The sequence below is a fragment of the Sceloporus undulatus genome, chromosome 5 (genome assembly GCF_019175285.1).
Source record: "Sceloporus undulatus isolate JIND9_A2432 ecotype Alabama chromosome 5, SceUnd_v1.1, whole genome shotgun sequence".
In the NCBI taxonomy this organism is placed as follows: Eukaryota; Metazoa; Chordata; class Lepidosauria; order Squamata; family Phrynosomatidae; genus Sceloporus; species Sceloporus undulatus.
Genome location: NC_056526.1, coordinates 120126362 through 120148121, shown reverse-complemented (window position 1 = coordinate 120148121; position 21760 = coordinate 120126362). Strand labels below are relative to the sequence as shown.

Sequence of the window (21760 nt, the reverse complement as noted above, 5' to 3'; positions counted from 1 at the left end):
GTCTAGAATTCCTCAGCCCTGGCCATATTGCATAGGGCTTCTAGTCCAAAACATCTGGAAAACAAAAGGTTGAGGACCACTGTTACAAGGAACCCTGGAAAGTGTCATATTTCCTGTGGATTACATGTTGATGAAAACTGAGCCAAATAATATCAGCTGGGTTAGCCCAAATGTATTTCCAGCAATCAAATCATGAATGTCATTGTTTGTGTAGTCAAAATCCATGAGCAGGAAGAAAGTGATCAGGAAGTGTAAGGGAATCCCATCTTTTCCTGAAGTAACATTCAAGTTTTTAAAAAGGAAAAAAACCCTTTCAGGGTAAAAATTTTAAATTAAAAAAAAACAAAACTGTTTGCTCAGTGATCTGAGAATGTTGACTATTGGGGCAAGAATAGAAGACAGGCCTAGCTTGGCTAGGAAACAATTCTGAACCACAGCAGTAGGTCTAAATACTCCTCCAAGTGCCAATCCTTGTGCAGTCAAACCATTACAGTACTACCAATGTACAAGGTAGCATCAGAGGACAACTTAGGTTGACAGAAATATACACAAAAAGGTATTTACAAAATAAACCACATAATGGTGACACCCTTCATCCACAACAACACAGTGAGGCGCTGAGCAGGCCCAGCAATGACAGGCTGAAATCCAACAGTGGAACATGAATCTCCAGTACATTTTCACTCACAATTCTGCTGTCTTGAATTGCACACTGTATCTCAATGCCTCTGGACTGCACCCCTATGTTCAATCAGTGTCCAGAGCCCATGGGGCACCCAGGAACCATCCAACTGTAGTCACAAAACACTCATTGCTCCCCCACCAGATATCCAGTATATTTATTTAATTAAGTAATTTATATGCCACTTTTCCCCTGGAAAGGGATCCAAGACAGCTCACAGATAAAACAGTTTTAAAAAGCTTTACAACAAAAAAATTAAAAATAATTAAAATCATCTTGCTAAAAGTGTATAAAATCACATATAATTTACAAAAACTAAAAACATAAAAAGAGCACATATAAAAAAGCCTCTAAAAGCCTCCCTGATGATAATTATATATGAAACATTTGATTGAAATATATGTGTTTGTCTGCCAGTAAAAGGAAAGCAGGGAACGAGCCAATGAGTATATTCCTTGGAGATTGAGGTGGTCAATGGCTTTTCTCCCCCCCCCCCCCCCCGGCTGCTGAAATTCACCCTGATACTGTCCAAGAGCCACTTGCTCCCTGGCCACTGACAGGCCATGGATGTTTATCCTAGTTCCTACAAGCTCCAACGAATGGGAAGGTGGCTGCACAAGGTAGTACTGGATACCTGCAAATTATTCCAGGGTAGTGCATATCCAAAAAAGTGCATATCCTGGAATAACAGGAGGTTACACCACAGACTTCTAACTTGACTTGCTTTTTTGGGTGAGTAATGACAGAAGATTAGAACTCACCGTACATGCAATCTACCTTGCTGATGCTGGCATGTTCCCCCACCCTGTGCTATTTAGTAGCTGAGAAAGGGCAGATTGACAAGACTGAGCTGAACTGAGACTAATGTCACTAGACTTCCAATTCTCAGAGGTGCTTTTTCCAAGAAAGAGGAAAGGGGCAGAATCACAGTGGCTGTTATTAGCTCTGCAATCTTCAAGCAGAATAACATGATAAAAGAATAAGCTAAACCATACCTGCATAACCTGTGAATGACAAGGCCAAACATAGCTTAACACCCATGACTGCAACCCCCAATCCATTAATTCAGATACTATATCTAAGTATTTTTCTGATACCAGACTTTGTGATATAGTTGCTAAAAAGACAAACTAGAGTATTCTGTGATATGTGACAAGTAAATGTATGTTCAGATCTCCCATATGAGTGAGCGCATGACCAAAGGAGACACAAGGACCATTAAATTTTACCTAAGGATAGCTAGAGATCAATGTGATTTTTGACTCCTTCCCCAAATTTACTCCATTTAGAAACAGAATGACATACTGTCAAGTATTTACACTGATTTTGAAAAAAAAATGTATGAACAGATACCATCATTATTATCAATAAGTCAAATTACTGCTGAAAATCTGTGGTGACAGACTAGAACAGGAATGTCAATTTTTCACTTATTTCATTTTCACAAACAAAAAGACAACACTACTGAAGTTTTCCCTTATTTCATGCGATTCACAAGAGTTTGCCCATTTTTGATGATTTTTTATATTTCACAACTTTATTGTAGATAAAAAAATTGCTCAAAAAGCAAAAATTTTGTGCAGAAAAAACCATTATTTTCTGAAAACGCATAATTTTCTGTGCAAAAAAAATAGAGTATTATTTTATGTACTATAGACATGCTTTTGCTCACAGAGTACTTGTGCAAAAAGTCTTGAAATACTACGTGAGGGAGGGCAGGTGCAACAGAAGACTGATTTCATGAAGGCAACATTGGTCAAGGAAACATTGCTGTTGTTATTGAATTTCTTCAGCAATTCTGTAAATGGAATATCACAACACAGACTCAGTTTTTCTCTTTCCCCTTGTGACATTAACTCCTTTACTCTTCTCATTAATGACAACTTTTATCTGATGTTGTAGGGAACACACACACACAAAACCCCAAACCCTTGATGCTTAGATTTCAGTGCAGATACCCATGTAAGCAACTGGGATTTACTGGAGATCCTTTTCTTTTTTATGGTCAGAGAACATGCAAAATGAGGATCTTTTAAAGAAAGACGATGAAGCGCTGCTATTAGTCTGTCACTACATCCTTGTGTTGCTCATTGATCTTCAAGCTTATTTACCATTAGTCTTCTCCACATCGACTGCCATTTTAAAATGTCATCATCTGTCCCCCCCCCCCCTCAGCCAAATAAAACGACTGAATGTCATTCAAAATGTCTCACAGGAGGCAAACCATCCTTGCAAAAGTCATAACTAAAATTCATGCTGAGCCTTTTCCTTATGTGCTGCCAGATTTTTTATCCTCCACATTTGCCAGGTAGGTGTTCCAGCTCACTCCCCTGTAAGCTAATGAGGGCAGGCACCTGGAAACCACTTGCTCATCTTTCTCACCCTTTTCGCAACCTATTATCCCTCTCCCTCTGTGAACACCTGGTATGTAGGAAGCTGACAAACAGAGGCATGCATATGAATCAAAATGAAAAACAATTGACTACTGTAATGAGCAATAATTGACCAGCAATGAGCAAAGCAGTTTATCTTCCAGATTGAAAATACGGATTAAAAAACAAAGAACAACTATATTATATGCCGTGAAAGCATGAGGTTTCAGGTTGGATGCTTCCATTTCAAATTTCATCCCAGTATGAACTTCTTGCCTCCTTAGAATGTAATAGCAATACTTGAAAAGTTACTGTTTGTTAAAAAAGAAACCTCTCCCTCATTAGGGTGTTTCAGAAGCAATTTGTTCCTGTGATTCATTCCAACGTAAAAAAAAGTAACTCATGTTACTAATTGCATTTCATTATTTTTTATTATATTTGAAACACACACACACATTTTGACACTTTAAGGAAAAGCTTGGGATAGTGAAGAGAATGGCATAAAACTTGAAAAATGCAATCCAAAGTGCCTCTAAAAATACCAAAAATGCCCTTAAATGTAAAATATTTTTTTTAAAAAACGAAAAACAAAACAAAAACCCCAAACCTTTACTTTACATCACAAAAAGCAACATGGTTCCCACTCATTATGTTACCTTTTAAACAATTTCTTCCTTTCTTTATTATCTAAGATAGTAACTTGTTACACGTAACCATATTATTTATATCTCCATATTTTCAAGCTACCTGTTAGAAAATAGGACCAGGACTCGGAAGAGCAAAATTCAAATCTTCACTCAGTTATACAGCTTGCTCTCAGGCTAATCTGCTTTACATCTTGGTTGCTGTAAGAATAAAATGGTGCTAGTGGGTGGCATAGTGGTTTGAGTATTGGGCTACAACTCTGGAGGCCAGGGATCAATTCCCAGAGTAGCCCTGAAACTTACTGGGTGACCTTAGGCAAGTCACATTCTTTCAGCCTCAGGGAAAGGCAATGGCAAACCTGCTCTGAACAAATCTTGCCAAGAAAATGCCATGGCGCGGTACAGACTGCCCCTTAGGTACAGACCGCCCCTTTGCACCACATATTGGGCCAGAGCAGCCTCACTGGCAGCCCAGAGGCCCCAGTCTGGTGCTTTTCAGGACCATGGAGAAGTGGCAAAATGCTGCTTCTCTGTGGTCCCGAAAAGGGGTGTCCTTGGGGCTTCATGCTCCAGGACACCCCGGCAGGTGTTTAGTTGCTGCGGGAATGGGGTGTCCCCCAAAAGGAGCTCCGTTTCAGAGCGCCTTCCCATGCCATGCCCGGGATGCCGTAAACAGCCTGGGGTGGCACGGAGACGTCTCGCACGCACTGCACTGTTTGGACGCAGCATGTGTGTGACGTTATCATGGCGGCCCCACCATCATCATGTGCTAGGGTTGCGGGGCGTGTGGGTACTCCATCCCGAGGCAACCCTAGCACGTGACAAGGGCATCATTCAGGGCCTATCTGTACCGGGCCCATGATAGGCTCACCTTAGAGTTGCCGTACAGTGGTACCTCGGGATACGAAATACCCAGGTTACGAAATTTTCGGGATACGAAAAAATCCCATAGGGAATTATTGTTTCGGGTTACGAATGTTTTTTCGGGTTACGAAAAAACTTTTGGTGCTTTTTTCGGCTTTTTCGCACGGAATCGCGGCTTTTCCCCATTAGCGCCTATGGCAATTCGGCTTACGAAGGCTTTTCGGGTTACGAAAGCGGCCGCGTTACGAATTAATTTCGTAACCCGAGGCACCACTGTACATTGGAAATGACTTGAAAGTACACAACATAACAACAAATGGGAAGGCAACCATATATGCTACCTAGGGGTATTTGGAAGAAAAGTGAGAGATAAATGTTGCTCAAATGGAACTCCATCACTGTAGATACTTCAACTGATGTCACCTCCCAAAACCCACCTCTTAGGCCAGGCAGTGCTCCAAGCAAAGGCTTTCCAAGTCATTGAAACACTATTAAATGAAGATTGCAGCACTATGCGAATCATGAGATGTGTTGAGAAAAGCAACTGTGAGATAATCCCAAGGGGTCTGTCCAACTACCCATCTCAATATGCCTCACAACTAGGAGAGCAGTCATAATTCCCCAATGCAGCTGCTTGGAAACCCTTTGGCTGGGACACTGATTGGCTTAAGAGATGAGGTTTTGGGTTCATGTTTTGTCATTAATGGCCATAAACAGGAATCACAAAGCTTATAATGCCTAGGTCCAGTTTACAAACTCATAAATATTGATCACGATACCAGCGATAATTACTAAATACGAGTAATAATAGGTGATTTCCAATGACCCACTCACTTCATTTATGCAGTGTTAGAATATCCATGCTTTCTAGCCAATCTTTTAAGATGACATATTATTAAAAATTAGTTGTGTCTACACTTTCCTATCCTCTAGTGAGCAAAAGGTGGTGTACCTAGTTTCTCTACATCCTCACTTTATTCTCAAAACAACAAATTGATGATGTGGACCAGACTGAAAAGTAGAGAATGACTGCTTGGTTTCATGGTTTCATGAGGATTTGAACCTACATCTCCCAGTTTTTAGTCCTAGTCAAAACTATACAAAACTGTCTACAGTACTTGAATGTCAACCCAAATGAGTTCAAATGGGACCTATTTCCAGGAAAGTGTCTGTAGGGATTACAGCCTATATAATCCTGCTAAATTTTATTGAATCATGATATAATAGAATTGTAGAAGGGAAATTGTAGCAGGCAAAGTAAAAACTTGAATGATTCTGATGGGACAAAAACAACTTGCTGAAACCTGACAGACACAAATTGTACTGGGAACAAGTCCAGATCATCTATCATCCTGTCTCTTACAATATACAGTATTGTCTCCTTTCTTCCTACAGCTGTTGGAGGATGATATTAAGATTGCCTTCGCTATTGGTCAGTACAGAAATGTGATACACATATATTGGGGTAACTGGGTAAGCCTGCATTTCCATTTGTTCACACATAAGTGTGCTTGAAGTTTTAGATGGAAAAAAAATATTTGAAAAATGATTGAAAAACATGTTTCTCAAGTTTCAGAAAAACCTGATGAAGAGAATCATGGACTGATGAGAATCTTTACTGTTTGATATGTACAGTATTCTGTGCAAAATTCACAGTATTTTTGCACAGCATTTTCTGTGCAGTAAAAAGTATTTCTGCACTGATCCTGTTTCCTGCACAGAATACACTGTTTATGGGTAAAAACATCACATACAATTTTTCCACAGAAAAATTCCCCACCTACAGCATTTCCTGCATGGCATCCTTAATTATTTATTATTATTTATTATAATATTATTTTCTGCACAAAAATGCTCTTTTCTGTGCAAAATAAATCACACATGGATCTTGCACAGAATACGTCTGAAGCTGTGAATAGCCCTTGAAAACTCTGCAGTTTTCAAAGAGTCTGTAGCAGCATGTAGAAAAAAAAATTGTTCACTGCTTCCTTTGAGAAGCAAATCAGTGAAGAATTACATCCCTATTGCAATCGCAGCAGGCGGTGAACTTCCCAGCTGTCAAGAATGATCTCTCACTCTGCACTGATAATGCATGATGTGAGAGCCCAAAAACCCCTAGTACGCAGAGGGCAGCAATGGGAGCCCTACCCTCAAACTCTTTTTTCCTTCTCTGGCATGAGATATTACACATCCCAGGTGTTCAACTGAGCTGCAGCCCACCAGAATGTAGCTCCCCTTGGCAGTTGACCTTTAAGTCTTAAGCATGTGGACACAGGCCTTCCTCCCAGGACACAGTCACACACAAAAAGGTGATTTTAGTTCATTCAAATAAAAGAAAAGACATCTGATGCAAAGCTGTTGCTGGGTGTTACAAGGAACTGTGATGTTTAAAAAAGCCAAGACGTTACTTCACTGGGAGCCATCTTAGAGTAAGAAAAACAGAATACATCTGCTGCCCAAATGAAAATAAAGAAAAACAACTCGACAGTGTCTAGCTAATCTTCCTAGTTATTCACGCTTCTGGAGAGTTCAGCTATCAGCCCTTCTTGAAACATGGACAGCAGCAGATTCCTTTACCAAGCCAGGTCCAGGGCTCAGAAAGTCCCATCCCCAATTAGTTTTTATCTCCCTTTTCTCCCATTACAGGACCTGAGAAAGCTTACTGTACTACACAAGTTAAAATGAAATTGAGCTATGACTAATCACTTATAATTTCAGGGAACAATTAACACATTGAAATCAAACATAGAGTAAAAGCAGGGTTTCGAAACATTTAAAAACATAACAGGAATGGAGAAAAGTATGCAATACCCTCAGTTCAAACCCTCTTCTGCACAGCTTATAAATAACAAAGCTAATTTGAATAAAAGATCTTTGTTTACTGGAATAAGTAGAGCACCACCCAACCTCTCATAGAAATGGGAGCAGTCACCAAGAAGGCCTTCTCTTGTGCCCTCCCAAAACATTTCTGTGAGGGTCATGGGACTGAGAGATTCCCTGTTGATTGTAAAACTTGAGATGTGATCATTTAAATGTTGAATAGCATTTGGGATAGGATGTTCTTATTTCATTATACATATGCTGTGTATTTCACTATACATATAGCCCAAGCCATAGGTCTAAATTCAATAAACACACTGGCAGAATGCATCTCCCTGAGTGGACAAGTGATTGTTGCTGTGATGCAAAGTGCTTCCCCATTTCCATTCCCTCCCCAGATGTACAACATCAGGGCCACGTATGTTAGTGGTCACAGCTCCATTGCCTATCCACTGAGCAGCTTCCACTCCTGGCATAAAGCTGGTCCTTCTTCACCACATATGTGAAGGCAGCCAGAACACCTTCAGGTGCCCCCTTGTATTTGAGCAATGATGGGGAACTCTCAATTGTGTCCTCCTCCTGGAATATATCTCAGAGTATATACATCAGCATACCTCCTGGATTTGGAGCAAAGGGCTGTTTTCCATATTATTATTCACAATTACATGCAGCCAGCATGACTGTATGATCTGGCCCATAACTTTAGATGCTTTGGACCACCACTCCCATAATACTAGTCAGGACAGTAGAAGATGATGAGGACTATAATCCAGACTCCTAGAGAGCACCAGATTGTCATCCCCTGGAATGGTAACTAAACATTTCTTAGTAAATTAAACATTTGTCCAAAAGCATTACAAAAATTTTAACTTTATTTTCTACTTTTCTGTTATGTAACACCAAGGCTATTTGCCTCAATCTTTTGGTTTTTGGGGCACAGGCCAGACCTCCCAAAAAGGGTGGACTCCCAGTGCCTGTTTTTCTGCTGGAGGGAAGCCTCAGTCGCCAAACCGCATGGCTTCCTGCCGGCGGAAAAAGAACCCGTGCAAAGTGGGTTCTTTTAAAGTCGCAGTGGCGGCATATTGAGTGCACCACTGGCGCACTAGTTATGTAAGCATTGTGCAGTGCTGTACGGACACTGCACGGCACTTACATAACAAAGAAAATTGTTACACCCTTGTCACATGCTAGGGTTGCGGGATGTGTAGGCGCTCCACCTTTAGCCAACCCTAGCACGTGACGAGGGCATCACAAAGGGCCCGAATGTACCGAGCCCGAGTCTAGTATATTTTAGGTGTGAGGAGAGTGGAACCCATGGGCCACATGCATGGTCAAGATTATCTTTGAGTGCCTATACAAAAAGGGGAGAAAGTACAGAGCAGGTACAAGATAAGATGCTTCACATTCCTTTGGCAGGCCTATATAGCCCTCAACCCCCAGCCTTTATGCATTCCTCATGTATTTGGATTTTCTTCTTGTCCATCTACCTTTGAACAAATGAGATTCTTTATTGCTATTGCTGTATGATGCCAAGAAAGATGATTTCTTTTTCTTTCTTGCAAGCCAAGCTGTGATTTTGCTAAGCACCGAGTGACAGTTCCTTTTCATCTCCATGTTGCTGATGTGCTCACTTGTAAACACCCTACCAAGGACAGCTGAAGCAACTGAAGCAAACTTCACAGTTGCCTATTGCTATATCACAGCGTGTCAGTCAGCAGTCCCACCGAGCAAAGTCTAATGATCAGGCAGCAGGTTTGTGCTACTTTGGAATCACTCACAAGGTAAAGCCAGGGTAAATAGCTGTCAGTGTGAAGGAATATTGTGTGCTGGAGCTTCTGAGAACAGCCTTGTTGGGTTGCCTCACCAACATTGCTAATAGGGACTGTTTGATTAAATAAATTTGGGGAAATTACAGAATTTTTTCTCTTTTGCCCTCATACCCACAACGATAATTTTGCTACCTCCCCATCCCCACCCAGCCTAGTTTTCCAACTGGCTTTCTTCCATGATAGGAGCTGTACCTACATTCTCCACTTCTAGGAACTGGACAGGAAAATTCAATTCTGACAAGTTTGCAGTCTTTCTGTCAGGTCACCTGTTGAATATCCATCAATATCCTATCACACAGGACTCCACTTCACACTTGCCAACATTGCCAGACATGTGCAAATGAAAACAACCATCATCAACCTCAGTTATTGCCTAGTAACAGCATAATATTTTCTCAAGTATTGCCAGATCACATTTTGACAGGTTTTGACATGGCTTTAATGCCATTGCATTTGGGGGCCAGTTGTTGTGGATCTGTGTACTTTGTCAGTCAGAACTGCACACCTTGTAGGACACCCAACAAAAGTCTGATATCCATAGCATTAATTTTCAGGGTGGAGTTTGTTCAAACAGCAAACTGTGAAGTATGGGCCCAAACAGACAGGCCAAAATAAAGCTACTTTGGAGTTATGCTGTTTAAATGCTGCATGAGTCCTAAGAGGCCGGAAGCTGTGCCAAAGCCACACTCCATGCTAAGTACTGGAGCGCAGCTTTGGCGCAGCTTCTGGCCTCTTAAGATGCGTGTGTCATTTAAATATCATACTGTACCTCCAAAGTGACCCGAAGCAGCTTTATTTTGACCTGTTTGTTCGGGCCCTATGTTTCAGTGGCTTGAGCTGTCCTTGGTAGGGTGATTGCCTATCAGCAACATGGAGATGAAAATGGCAACATGTGTTTAGCTGCTTTTAATGTTATTTGATGTTTTAATTAATCTGCAACTTGCATTTGTTTTATTCATTTTATTGTTATCTACCTTGGGCCCTATATTTTGAAAGGAAGAGAGGGGAGTGGTGATTGGCTGAATAGATATAAAGACCACAAGTTTATTTATATGTCTGCCCGTAATGGTTTGAGCAATGGACTAGAACTCTGGAGACCAAGGTTCAAATCCCCACTCAGTCGTGGAAACCCACTGGGTGATCTTGGGCAAGTCACACCCTCTTACCCTCAGAGGAAAGCAAAGGCAAACCTGCTCTGAACAAATCTCTTCATGAAAGAGTTGCCTTAGGGTTGCCATAAGTTGGCAAGTACTTGAAGATATAGGCGGGTTACACACCGCCATGAAAGTACGGAGTCAGTCTGTACTAGGGTTAGGAAGGTGCAGTGCTTCCACACCCCCCTAACCCTAGTACGGACTGAGTCCGTACAAAATGGCGGCTCCCCTTCCACATGGGGGCCGCCATGACGACGTCACGACCGCGCCGCCTCTATACGGGGCGGCGCGGACGTGACGTCATCGGTCCGCGCCAGGGCGCTTAGTGCACCCTTTGCGCGGACCAGGAAGGAGCTCCGTTTCGGAGCTCCTTCCTGGTTTGTGGCACTGCTTTGCCTCGTTGGGCGCAGCCTTCAGATGGCTGCGCCCAGTGAAGCAAGGGAGAAAGGGGCCAAGCGGCCCCTTTCTCCTCCTCCCCACCGCCGCGGGGTGTCCTTGGAGCTTGAAGCCCCAAGGACACCCCTTTTCAGGCTGTGGGGAAGTGGCGTTTTGCCACTTCCCCGCAGCCTGAAAAGCGGCGGATCGGGGCCTCAGTGGCTGCCGTTCTGGCAGCTGAGGCCCCGATACACCGGGGAAAGGGGCGGGTGCAGCCCGCCCCAAATGGGCAGTCTGTAACCCGCCATTGATACACACACACACAAACCATTGCAATTTGGTGGAGAAACCTTTGGTCAGGTGAACTATGGGTCTGTTCAGCCTGATGTCTGAGCACTAAGACAAGGGTGGGAATTGGACAAGCTATCTAGATGTTGTTGGACTGCAACTACTAGCAGTCCTAGCTAACACAACCAATGGTGAGGAATGGTGGGAATTGTAATTCAATCACTAAATTCAACTAACTAACTAACTGTATTGTAATTCAATAACCATTCCAACCTGTAGAGGCTGACAGATTGAAGGCTGTCTCCCCCTGTGGTTCTTTAGCATTAATCCAGACTTCAACTGAACAACCTTTCATACAGTAGATTGTCGTTTCTGAAATATGACACATGGCTATGCTAATGTAATTATTACTGACCTCTTGAAAATTATAAGGTCTTGTTCTTTCAAAACAATGCAGAGAACCTACATCGAGAGACATAGCTATGACATCTCTTGGTACTACCCTACAAAATCCTAACTTTGAAGTTTGGTAACCCTCAACCCAGCCATTTCTGAGGTGCTGGAGAACAGGGTAGTGAGTAATGACATGTCCAACCTGCTCCCAGTTGTGAGGTGTGCTGAGACAGACAGCTGTAGAGATCCTTTTAATGTCCTGTCAGGATCCTGTTCCAGCTATCTATTACAACATGCCTCACAACTGGGAGAGGGTTGGACACATCATTACTCACTGTCCTACTCTTCAGCATATTAGAAATATCTCTGTGAAGGAACGGGCCTGTGAGGCTCCTGAAACAGGATTTGGCGTTCACCTTTGGTCATCACAATCATGCAGTGTCCATAAATATGAATTATAATATTTATGTCATAAATCAGGCTTATAAGAACCAATCTTAAAGGAAACAGGTATTTTATTGGCCTTTTTATTGAATTAATTTCTTTGTTGCCTTCTTTTTACTTCTAATAACGAAACCATACTTTATGAAAGAGCTCCAGGAGAAAACAGCAATCTGTGAATTGAACAATAAAAGTCACTATACTTAATATCCTCATTGTCTCCCTACTAGTATAATTCTTCTTGGAGTGCAGTGTCAAAAGCATTGCCAGACCTGCTGAATGAATCCTTGCATGGCATTGGCCTAGATGAAATGCTGTCTCTCATCTAGCCATGAAATATAATCTAGCGGTTATGGTACATATAAAATACACATTGGCACTCTTAGATAACTACATTCTGTTACAATGGCAGTGAGGTGAAGGCCATCTGGGGTGGGGAGCAAACATGTGAGGAACCAAATTTTCCTGAACACAGAGTATTATAAAATTACTTGCTCCATTGATTTTAGTTTTGATTGGATTTAGTGTCTGTGTTTTCCAGTTGCCTTTGGGTATTAACAGAACTGTGGGAGCATTTGAAATACCTTACTAAACCAATTTTGGATTTTGGTCTACAACCACAACAATGGTTGTTAGTCCCATACCAATTTGATTTGAAACCATTGCAATGAAAGAACACATGTGCAATCCTTTCTTTCTTTTTTAAACTCTTGTATAAAAAGGACACAGTGGCTTAGTGGTTGAGATGCCAATGCTGATGATCATAAGATTGGAAGGTTGGCAGTTCGAGGCCCAAGTACTGCATTATGAGGTGAGCTCCCATCACAAGTCCCAGCTTCTGCCAACCTAGCAGTTCAAAGCATGCAAATGCAAGTAGGTGGGAAGGTAACAACATTCCATGCAGTCATGCTGGCCACATAACCACCAAGTTGTATGAGTAGTCTTTGTACAATGCTGGCTCTTCGGCTTAGTAACAGAGATGAGCACCGTCCTCTACAGTTGGTTATGACTGAACATTCATGTCAAGGGAAACTTTTACCTTTAGAATTGGAGGTAGAGAGGAGCTGCTGGACCTTTTACCCTTTCCCTCCACCACTCCCTTCTCCTTCTGTGTCATGTCTTTTTAGATTGTAAGCCCGAGGGCAGGGATCCGTCTAACTAAAAAGATTGCATGTACAGCGCTGTGTAAATTTACAGTGCTTCATAAATAAAGGTTAATAATAATAATAATAATAATAATAATAATAATAATAATATTGTGCCCAGCACGGAAATACCATTTTGGGACTACAACTCCCACATTTCCCCAAACAGCACAGCTTACTAACATTGCAGCTTGTAAGATTCTGGTCCCCCAAATAACTTTTCTAGGTTCTATTTCTTGGCTATTCTTTGCCACCTCTGTAAGGAATCAGTTCAAATTTCTGGCGAAACTGTTTTCTTTCTTTCCTGGCAAACTGTTGCTTCCTGAGACATGAAATAAAGTTTAGAGTTTAAAGTATATATAAAATACACATGGTTTGGGTCAGATAATGACAGTGAGGCTAGAGCAAATTTCTACAATTCAAAAAGTGCTGACAGTGATAATTTCTTTATTAATACTGGCAATTTACAAATGGTTGATGATAATAGTAACATCTGGACAGTAGGTAATCCCACTAACACATAGAATCATAGTATCATGGAAGAGACCACAAGGGACATCCAAAAGGACACAGTTGCTTAGTGGGTAAGATGCCAATGGTTGAGATGTCCAACCTTCTGCTATGCAGGAATACACAATCAAAGGACTCCCAGCAGATGCCTATCCAGCCTCTTATTAAAAACCTTCAAAGAAATAGACTTCACCACACACTTAGGCAGCATATCCTATGGTTAAACAGCTCTTACCATTAGGAAGTTCTTCCTAATGTTTAGGTGGAATCTCTTTTCCTGTAGCTTGAATCCATTGCTCTGGAGCAGCAGTAAACAAGCTTGCTCCATCCTCAACATGACAACCCTTCAAATATTGAAACATGGCTTTCATATCATCTCTTAACCTTTTCTTTCCCAGGCTAAAATACCCAGCTCCTTAAGTCGCTCCTCATAGGTCATCAATTCTAGAGCTTTCACAAATTTGGTCACCCTCCTCTGGACACGCTCCAATTTCGCAACATCCTTTTTGTATTGTGATGCTCAGAACCTGACATGGTATTCTAGGTGAGGTCTGATCAAAAGAGAATAGAGTGGTACTATTACTTCCCTCAGTCTAGGCCTTACTCTCTTATTGATGCAGCCTAGGATAATATTGGCTTTTTGGTTCAGCTTGTGTTCTACTAAGGTTACATTTATACAGCAGAAATAATCCAGTTTCACACCACTTTACTTGCTATGGCTCACCGGTATGGAATTCTAGATGTTGTAGCTTGTTGTGATGCCAGAGAAGGCTAAGTAGCTCACAAAACTACAAATCCCAAAATTCCATAGCATTGAGCCATGGCAAGGGGTGTCTACATGGATTATTTCTGCTGTGTGGATGCAGCCTAAGACTCTCAGATCCCTTTTGCATCTATTATTGTCAAGCCAGGTGTCATCCATTCCATATCTGAGCCTTTAATTTTTTTTTCTGCCTAAGTGTAGCACCTTACATTTCTCCCTGTTGAAACTCATTTTGGCCCAACTCTCTAATCTGTTAATGTCATTTTGAATTCTGATCCTGTCCTCTGGTGTATTAACTACCTCTCCTAGTTTGGTGTCACCTGCAAATTTGATAAGCATGCCCTCTATTCCATCATCCAAATCACTAATAAAGATGTTGAAAAACACTGGGCCCAAAACAGAACCCTGTGGCACACTGCTAGTCTCCAGGATGAACAGGAGCCTTAGTGAGCACCCTTTGGGTTTGCTCTGTCAACCAACTACAAATCCACTTAACAGTAGCATTATCTAGCCCACATATTGCCTGAGATCTTATGATAAGGAGATGCAGCATAACTTCACATGCTTAGAGTTATGCCTTATGCTATTTCATCTCATTATAGAACTACAACACTGCATGACCAAATCTGCAAGAACATACAATGTTCAGTGCATATCATTTCATGTGAAATTATGCTCAGTGGCACCACATGCATAACTCCATTCAGATAAACTTCAACTGATACATAACTCTAGTCCCATAACCTTCAACTGACTAGTAAGGGAATTTATGCAAGCATAACACACCAAATGACCACCATCTATTTTTGGTTCTGTGACAGCATGGTGCAGTGGTTTGAGTGTTGTCTAGGTATCTGGTAGACTAGGGTTTAAATCTCCACTCAGCCTTGAAAACCCACTGAGTGACCTTTGGCCAGTCACACACTCTCAGCCTCAGAGGAAGGCAAGGGCAAACCACTTCCAAATAAACCTTGCCAAGAAAATCCTTTGATAGGATCATCATAAGAGTCATTGAAGGCATATAACAATAGCAACAAGACACCAGCAAGAGGCCAGTCATTGCACAATGATGAAATAATTATTTAAATGTTCAGAATGAACTAGGGGAGGCTATTGATAATCTTTCTATGCTTTTACATATTTAATGAAATATGTTCAAAACATGATCGGGCAGGAACAAAATCTATTGAAACAGTGGGTAACACTAGTTACCTGTCTTTAGGTTAGTTCCAATAATCTTTCCCTTTGGATTCAATACAGTGGCATATGATGAGCTAAATATAAACTTGACAAAGGAGAATCAGGGGAAAAGACTCTAAATGGCTGAGATTCTTTTGAAAATACACCACCTTTTAACATTTAAGAGGACTTTCTGAAAATCAATAGGCATTAAATGTAACCTACATTTCACACCGTGTCTCTGTAATTCTTTTTACAGGGATGTTGATTGAACAAGAGTAGAACAAATAGTACTGATCTGGTAGCCTTCCACCATACCTTGCTGTTTTTCCCCTCATGAGTCTTAGTCTACCTGTAAAAAACCCCTTAAGTCCTGGTGTTTTGCTGTCTCAGTTTTCTTCTGAAATTCCAGAATATATGTATTTGTTTGTATATGCAAACAGGGACCAACTGAAATCCATATAGCAGTTTTAAAAAATGAAAGAAAGGTGAAAACATCCCTTTGGTACATTGTTTTTTAAGACTGATCCTATATAGATTAACTCAAAAGTAGTCTTGCTGCACTCAATAGAGTGGGTTTCTTTCATACTACTCTTACCCACCTTGACTATTCCTCCTGCAAGAATATTTTATAAAAGATCCCGTTATTCAAAAAATGGCTTCATCGATGGGAGAGAAGCAGGATGCCTCAATGACATTTTAGAAGCATGAAGGATGATCACACCTGGGCGCTTCAGAAACACTTCAGGAATGTTTTGCCCACGGTAAGGGCTTCAAAGGGATCCTCTCCAGCTGGAATTTAAATATAACCTGGAGAAGTGCTTCAGTGCTGCCTTCTTAGGGGGCATTCACACTCATATTTTTTTTATCCCAAAGAGATGTGAATCATTGCACTGATGCATATTAGGTTTGTTGTTCCCATTTTGTTTTGGGGCCCTGAATCTCTTTGAGTCATTGTAATCCCTATGTTATTCCCATATGCCATCATTTTGGGATAAAATGGACCTGCCTCCCTTCCTTTGAATGATACAGCATGACCTGAATCAATTTGGAAGCTTATTCCCACTGTTGATCATGTGGATTGATGCAGATCTTTCAAAAAAAAAAAAAGTCAGGAAAAAATATCCCAGGTTAAGTGGCTTTTTGCTAGTCCTCCACACAAAAGTGCATTGAGTGCATTTGGGATGTGTGTGAACAATGAAGATTCAACCCAGATTCATCCTGGAATATTTTCATAGTGTGAATGGGGCCTCACTCTCGACTTGCCCTCTTCCTCACCCTCCCACTTCAAAGCCCCCTCCCCTTCTTGTGTTTAGTGCTAGTCTAGCAGCATACCGGCTATCAGGAATACTGGGAATGGGATTCTCCTCTAGCTGATCCTACTGAAACTGTGTGTGTGCCTGACTACTGCAGGCAGTGCTAACAGCAGCTGCCTCCAGAATCAGCAAAACACAAAGAAAGGGGTTAAGCCAACCAGCCTTCCTCACCAGCTTCCCCAGCAACCTTTTTGAAAGCACTGATATGCCACCAAAATGGAAATCATAAGAAAAATGTAGGCTACTGACAGAAAAATAAATCATTGGATGCATTTTGGAAGAAGCCCTCAAACAGTCTCTGGAAGGTTCGGCATGTTTTTGTTTTCTTATGCAAGGCTTTCCAGACTTGGTTGTTTCATTTCAGATGTGCATGTTGTTTATTTTGAATACAAAGTTTGCAGAAACGTGCTGAATGTCTTCTCCTTTTTGATATCGGGACCTGACCCTATTCTTTCTGTGTTATTTTGGCTGCTGGCACCAAATTTTCTGTTAAAGAAGTAATGCCCAGGAAAATCATCTCCTTCATTAACTGAAGTATGCCTGTAAACTGGCAGCAGTAAATGGGGATTTTCCTCTCAAGGCAGGTAGCCCCCCCGCCCCACTACATTTCAAATACTCATAGTTTAGATTTCAAAAGAGTAACTCTGGATGATCATATCAAAATCCCTAATCTGGCATGGTGAATTGCCCTGCTGTCGGTGGATATTTGGGAAGTTGTCGTGCAAAAAAGAGTAACTTCCAAGCTACGCAATTACTGAGCAGAGATTTCAACATAAGTCTTCCCTCATCCCAAGCCAATGGCACTGCAATGCACTTTAGATCGGTGTCATTTTGGAGTGTCTTGAGTCTGTTCCTCCTCCAATCATTTCTGACCTATGGAGACCCTAACACTATGGGGTTTCCTTGGCAAGATTTGTTCAGAGGTGGGATTGCCTTTGCCTTTCTCTGAGGCTGAGCAGGGATTCAAACCCTGGTCTCTAGAATTGTAGTCCAGCACTCAGATCACTGTGCAATGCTGGCTGTCAATGCAGATGGATTAATTCTGGAGAGCTGGTTTCTAAAAGCAGGAGTGTGTATGCGGTGTGTGTGTGTGTGTGTGTGTGCAAAATGCAACGGGCAATAAATTAATATTTTCTATGCAGTTATTTTTGCATTTCCAAGACAGACTGTGCCATGTAACATAGCCATTACCATGGCAACACTGGGTGACTCATGATGATCAGGAAGGAAAGCCCCAGTAAGTGGTTCAGGTTTGAATGCTCTCCAATTTTAGATGCTTAAATGAACAATTACTTGTTTTTCTTCCCTATTTCCTTTTTCTCTTCATGATATGCAGTGTGGAAGTTCAGCATGGCTTTTGAACAACAGCAGTAGGGTAGTGGTAAATTCTGAGGTACAGATCACGATGACAGTCTTCACAGCTACCCCTTTAAGAAGAGTCCAAAGAAATGCAGATAGCAGCATTGGTCATATCAACAAGCAAGTTCTAGCAGGTTGCATCTCCACCAGGATTGATCTTTTGTAAAATTATTGGGTCGGAATTGCCCAGTCAGGACCAAGCCATTGCAATCAAAGATGCATCACAGTAAAGATAAATAATAAAATTTGCTTCAGAACAAAGATAAATCACTGGTTGCCAGTTGTTTCTGGGCACAATTCAAAGTGCTGGTTATGACTTATAAGCCTTATAACACTCAAGTCCAGGCTATTTGGCAGATCTTATCTCCCTGTATGAGCCAGCCCAGGCTCTGAGATCCTCAGGAGAGGCCTTTCTCTCAGTCCCACCACCATTGCAAGCATGGGAGAGAGGGCCTTCTTGATGGCTGCCCCTTGACTCCAGAAGGATCTTCCCAGGGAGGCCAGAAAGACCCCCTCCATGTCTGTGCCATTATTGAGGACAATGTGACTTGAGCATCCATGGATTTTGGTATCTGCAGGGGATCTGGAATGGATCCCCCACAGATACTGAGGGCCAACTGTACTGCTACTACTACGACTACTATGACTACTAAGAATAATGATATATTCTTGCTGCAAAAGGTTCATTTCTCCCCAGCTACTCTAAATTGGTTGTTGAGAATATGCATTTTTGAGTTTTTTTAAATTTAAAAAAGCCCCCAGACATTTTTGTGAAAATTTTGTTAACACAAAAGCTATCTTTTGCAGAAATAGCATGTTTGTACAAATTTTTTTTTGTTCAAATGAAATTGTCACAAAAAAGTCCCAAAATGTTAGAAATGTTTGAAAATGAGGAAAAACTCTAATAATGTGTTGAATATCTTGAGAGAAACCATTTTTTAAAAATATCATGACTCACAAGAATATATTGTTCTTGTTGGAAATCTGTGCGAGGAAACAGCAAAATCTGAGGGTGGGGCCAGGGTGTCCTATGCCTCATCATCACTGCAGAAATAATCCAGTTTGACACCACTTTAACTGCTCTGATGTAGTGCTATGGAATTCTGGGAACCGTGGTTGGTTGTGGCCCCAGAGCAAAGCACCAGAATTCCATAGTATCGAGCCAGGACCATTAAAGTGGTGTCACTCCAGACTATTTCTGCAGTGTGGATGCAGCCATAATCCATGCTAATCAAATAGTCCAAATGGCTTTAACGCTATGAGCCCTAGTTCCATTACTATTGGGGAAAGCTATTAGAGAAAGTCTGAATCACTAAAAGTATCATTAACTAATTCATTGGGTGCAGATGTTCCCTTTCAGGGAACATTTGTACGCAATTCCTTTCTCTTGCAGACACCAAATATGCAGGCACTCTTTGACATCTCTTACAAACAGGCTGTTTAACTTGGAACAATTCACTTCAGGAAAGCAGACAGCTCACGCTGGCAGAGTCTAATAGACTTTGTCGTAACCATAACCCTGCTCCTAATTAACTCATTTCATATTCTTGTAAATGTTCCACAAGGGTTTTGTTACAGAGAAATTCTGTTAAATTACTATTAATTGATGCCATGCCAAAGGGTCACCTTGTAGATTTGGAAGATGTTTTGTAAATCGAAGTGGTGTGCCCACAAAACACAGAGGTGAAATGGGAAACTGTTAACACATGGGCCATGGCTGTTTGGCACAGAGGTTGCCTATTGGCCAAAGCAGGGGATCATGACTTTTGCACTCTCATTTTGTTTTCAAAAATTCTTTGAGTTGCTGAGAGGCATGGAGCACATCTACACAGAGGTTGTTTTGAGAGCTTTGAGGCACTAATTGAGGGCATCTAGTGCCAGGGAGGCATGCTAATAACTGTACCAATATTTTCATGACCTCATGTTAGTTTGCATGGCTTGGATCCGCAAGGTTAATCAAATCACACAACGGGAAAATGGGCAGAATGTATACAACAGAGTACCTTTCCCTGATTTGGTTCTGATTTTCTGTTAGCACTGAGCCAGGAGCATGGGAAGTTTTCAGTAAGACAGATTATTACAATTCTGGAACAGCAGCCCAGCCCCAACTGTGTTTGCCAGAAGCTGCCCCAGCATCCTCTACAGCAACCATATAAAGTGTGAATGAGTGACAAATCATCCCACAGATGCAGATTAAGAAACCTGGGTTAAGCCTCAACTCTCTATCCTCTACAGTTACATAAATGTACAGTTGTCCTATAAACTTTATATTTGCTACACTCAACGGTAAACATTGTTCCAGGATGGGTAGCATGACTCCACAATAGGGATGTTGTTATAGGTGGAAGGAAAATGAGGGTGTTGCTTCTCAATTAAGGATTCTGTCCCTTCAGTCCTCAAATTTCTAGCATTCCAGAGAGTGAGACATTGAGACTGGTTCACATCTAGAATGCTTATATCTTCTGTGTCCACATTTCTTTGGTAACTTTGTCTGCCCCTTTTCTTTGGATGCCTAAACTGTCTTTCTAATTGGTTAACTGATGTTTGAAGTCACTATAGTGCTTGAAAAATGGAAGGGAAATTTCATTTGTAAGGGGAAATTTTGTATTGAGGGAGACAATGTCCTCATTTTGTCCTCCCTCCCTGTTACACCCTGCACAAGTCTTCTTCCAACTCTATCAATTTTCATCTCTAAGATTTCAATAAGCAGAACTTTCAGTGTGGGTTCCTAAAGTCAAACTCCTCAAAGGCCAGCCAACAGGCAGTAGACAACCAGTCCTATCAATTTGCTCTATTGGGAACTAGGATGGCCAACGAAGACTGCCATTACTGATGGGCAGAAATAACTCCGCTATTTCTCTTTCCTTCCTAAGCACTGTGCTAGCTGAGGGTGGGATGAGAACCACAGAAGAAAACAACATCTGTGATTTTAGTGAACAATCTATGCTGGAGCTGAATCTGAAAAGGAGAGAGAGAAAGCTGACTTTGCTTGCTGCAGAAAATTCTGAGATACTAAAGGTTGCCTTAGAATTTGATGTGGAAAGAGAATCTGTTGCAGGGTTACCTCTTCAGATGAAGACTAGGCAAAATGTTGGTGCATATTGCCCAAAGGTGTTTTTATTGTGCGTTTCACCAATGGTCCTCCTTTTAAACGATCCCCCCCCCCGACTAAAATGATCAATAGCATATCAGAAGGCTCCAGAGGATAAAAATAGGCATGTTCAACCCATTTCTTCCTAGCAACCCTTTCTGAACCTTCTCTCTCTCTCTCTCTTTCTCTCTCTCAGTCTCTCCCTTTCTTTTTCTTTTTTCTTGCAAAACAAGTGTCCAAAACACACTGCAGGAATAATCCATTTTTAGACCACTTTAATTGTCTTGGTTCAATACTAGGGAATTCTGGGACTTGTAGTTTATTGTGGCACCAGAACTCTCTGACAAGGCTAAATACCCCCCCAAACTAGAGTTCCCAGAATTCCCTAGCATTGAACCAGGGCAGTTAAAGCAGTCTCAAATTGGATTATTTCTGCAGTGTGTTGTGAAATGGAAGTGACCATCTGATCTATTTTGACTTTCAAATAATAATAATAATAATAATAATAATAATAATAATAATAATAATAATAATA

The 21760-nt window shown here is 41.3% G+C and overlaps 1 protein-coding gene across 2 annotated transcripts in view; it reads right to left on the bottom strand.

The window, feature by feature from the left end:
* GABRB1 (gamma-aminobutyric acid type A receptor subunit beta1) overlaps positions 1-21760 on the bottom strand; it is a 119560-nt gene that overhangs the window by 80267 nt on the left and 17533 nt on the right. The gene's annotated exons all lie outside the window — the stretch shown is intronic.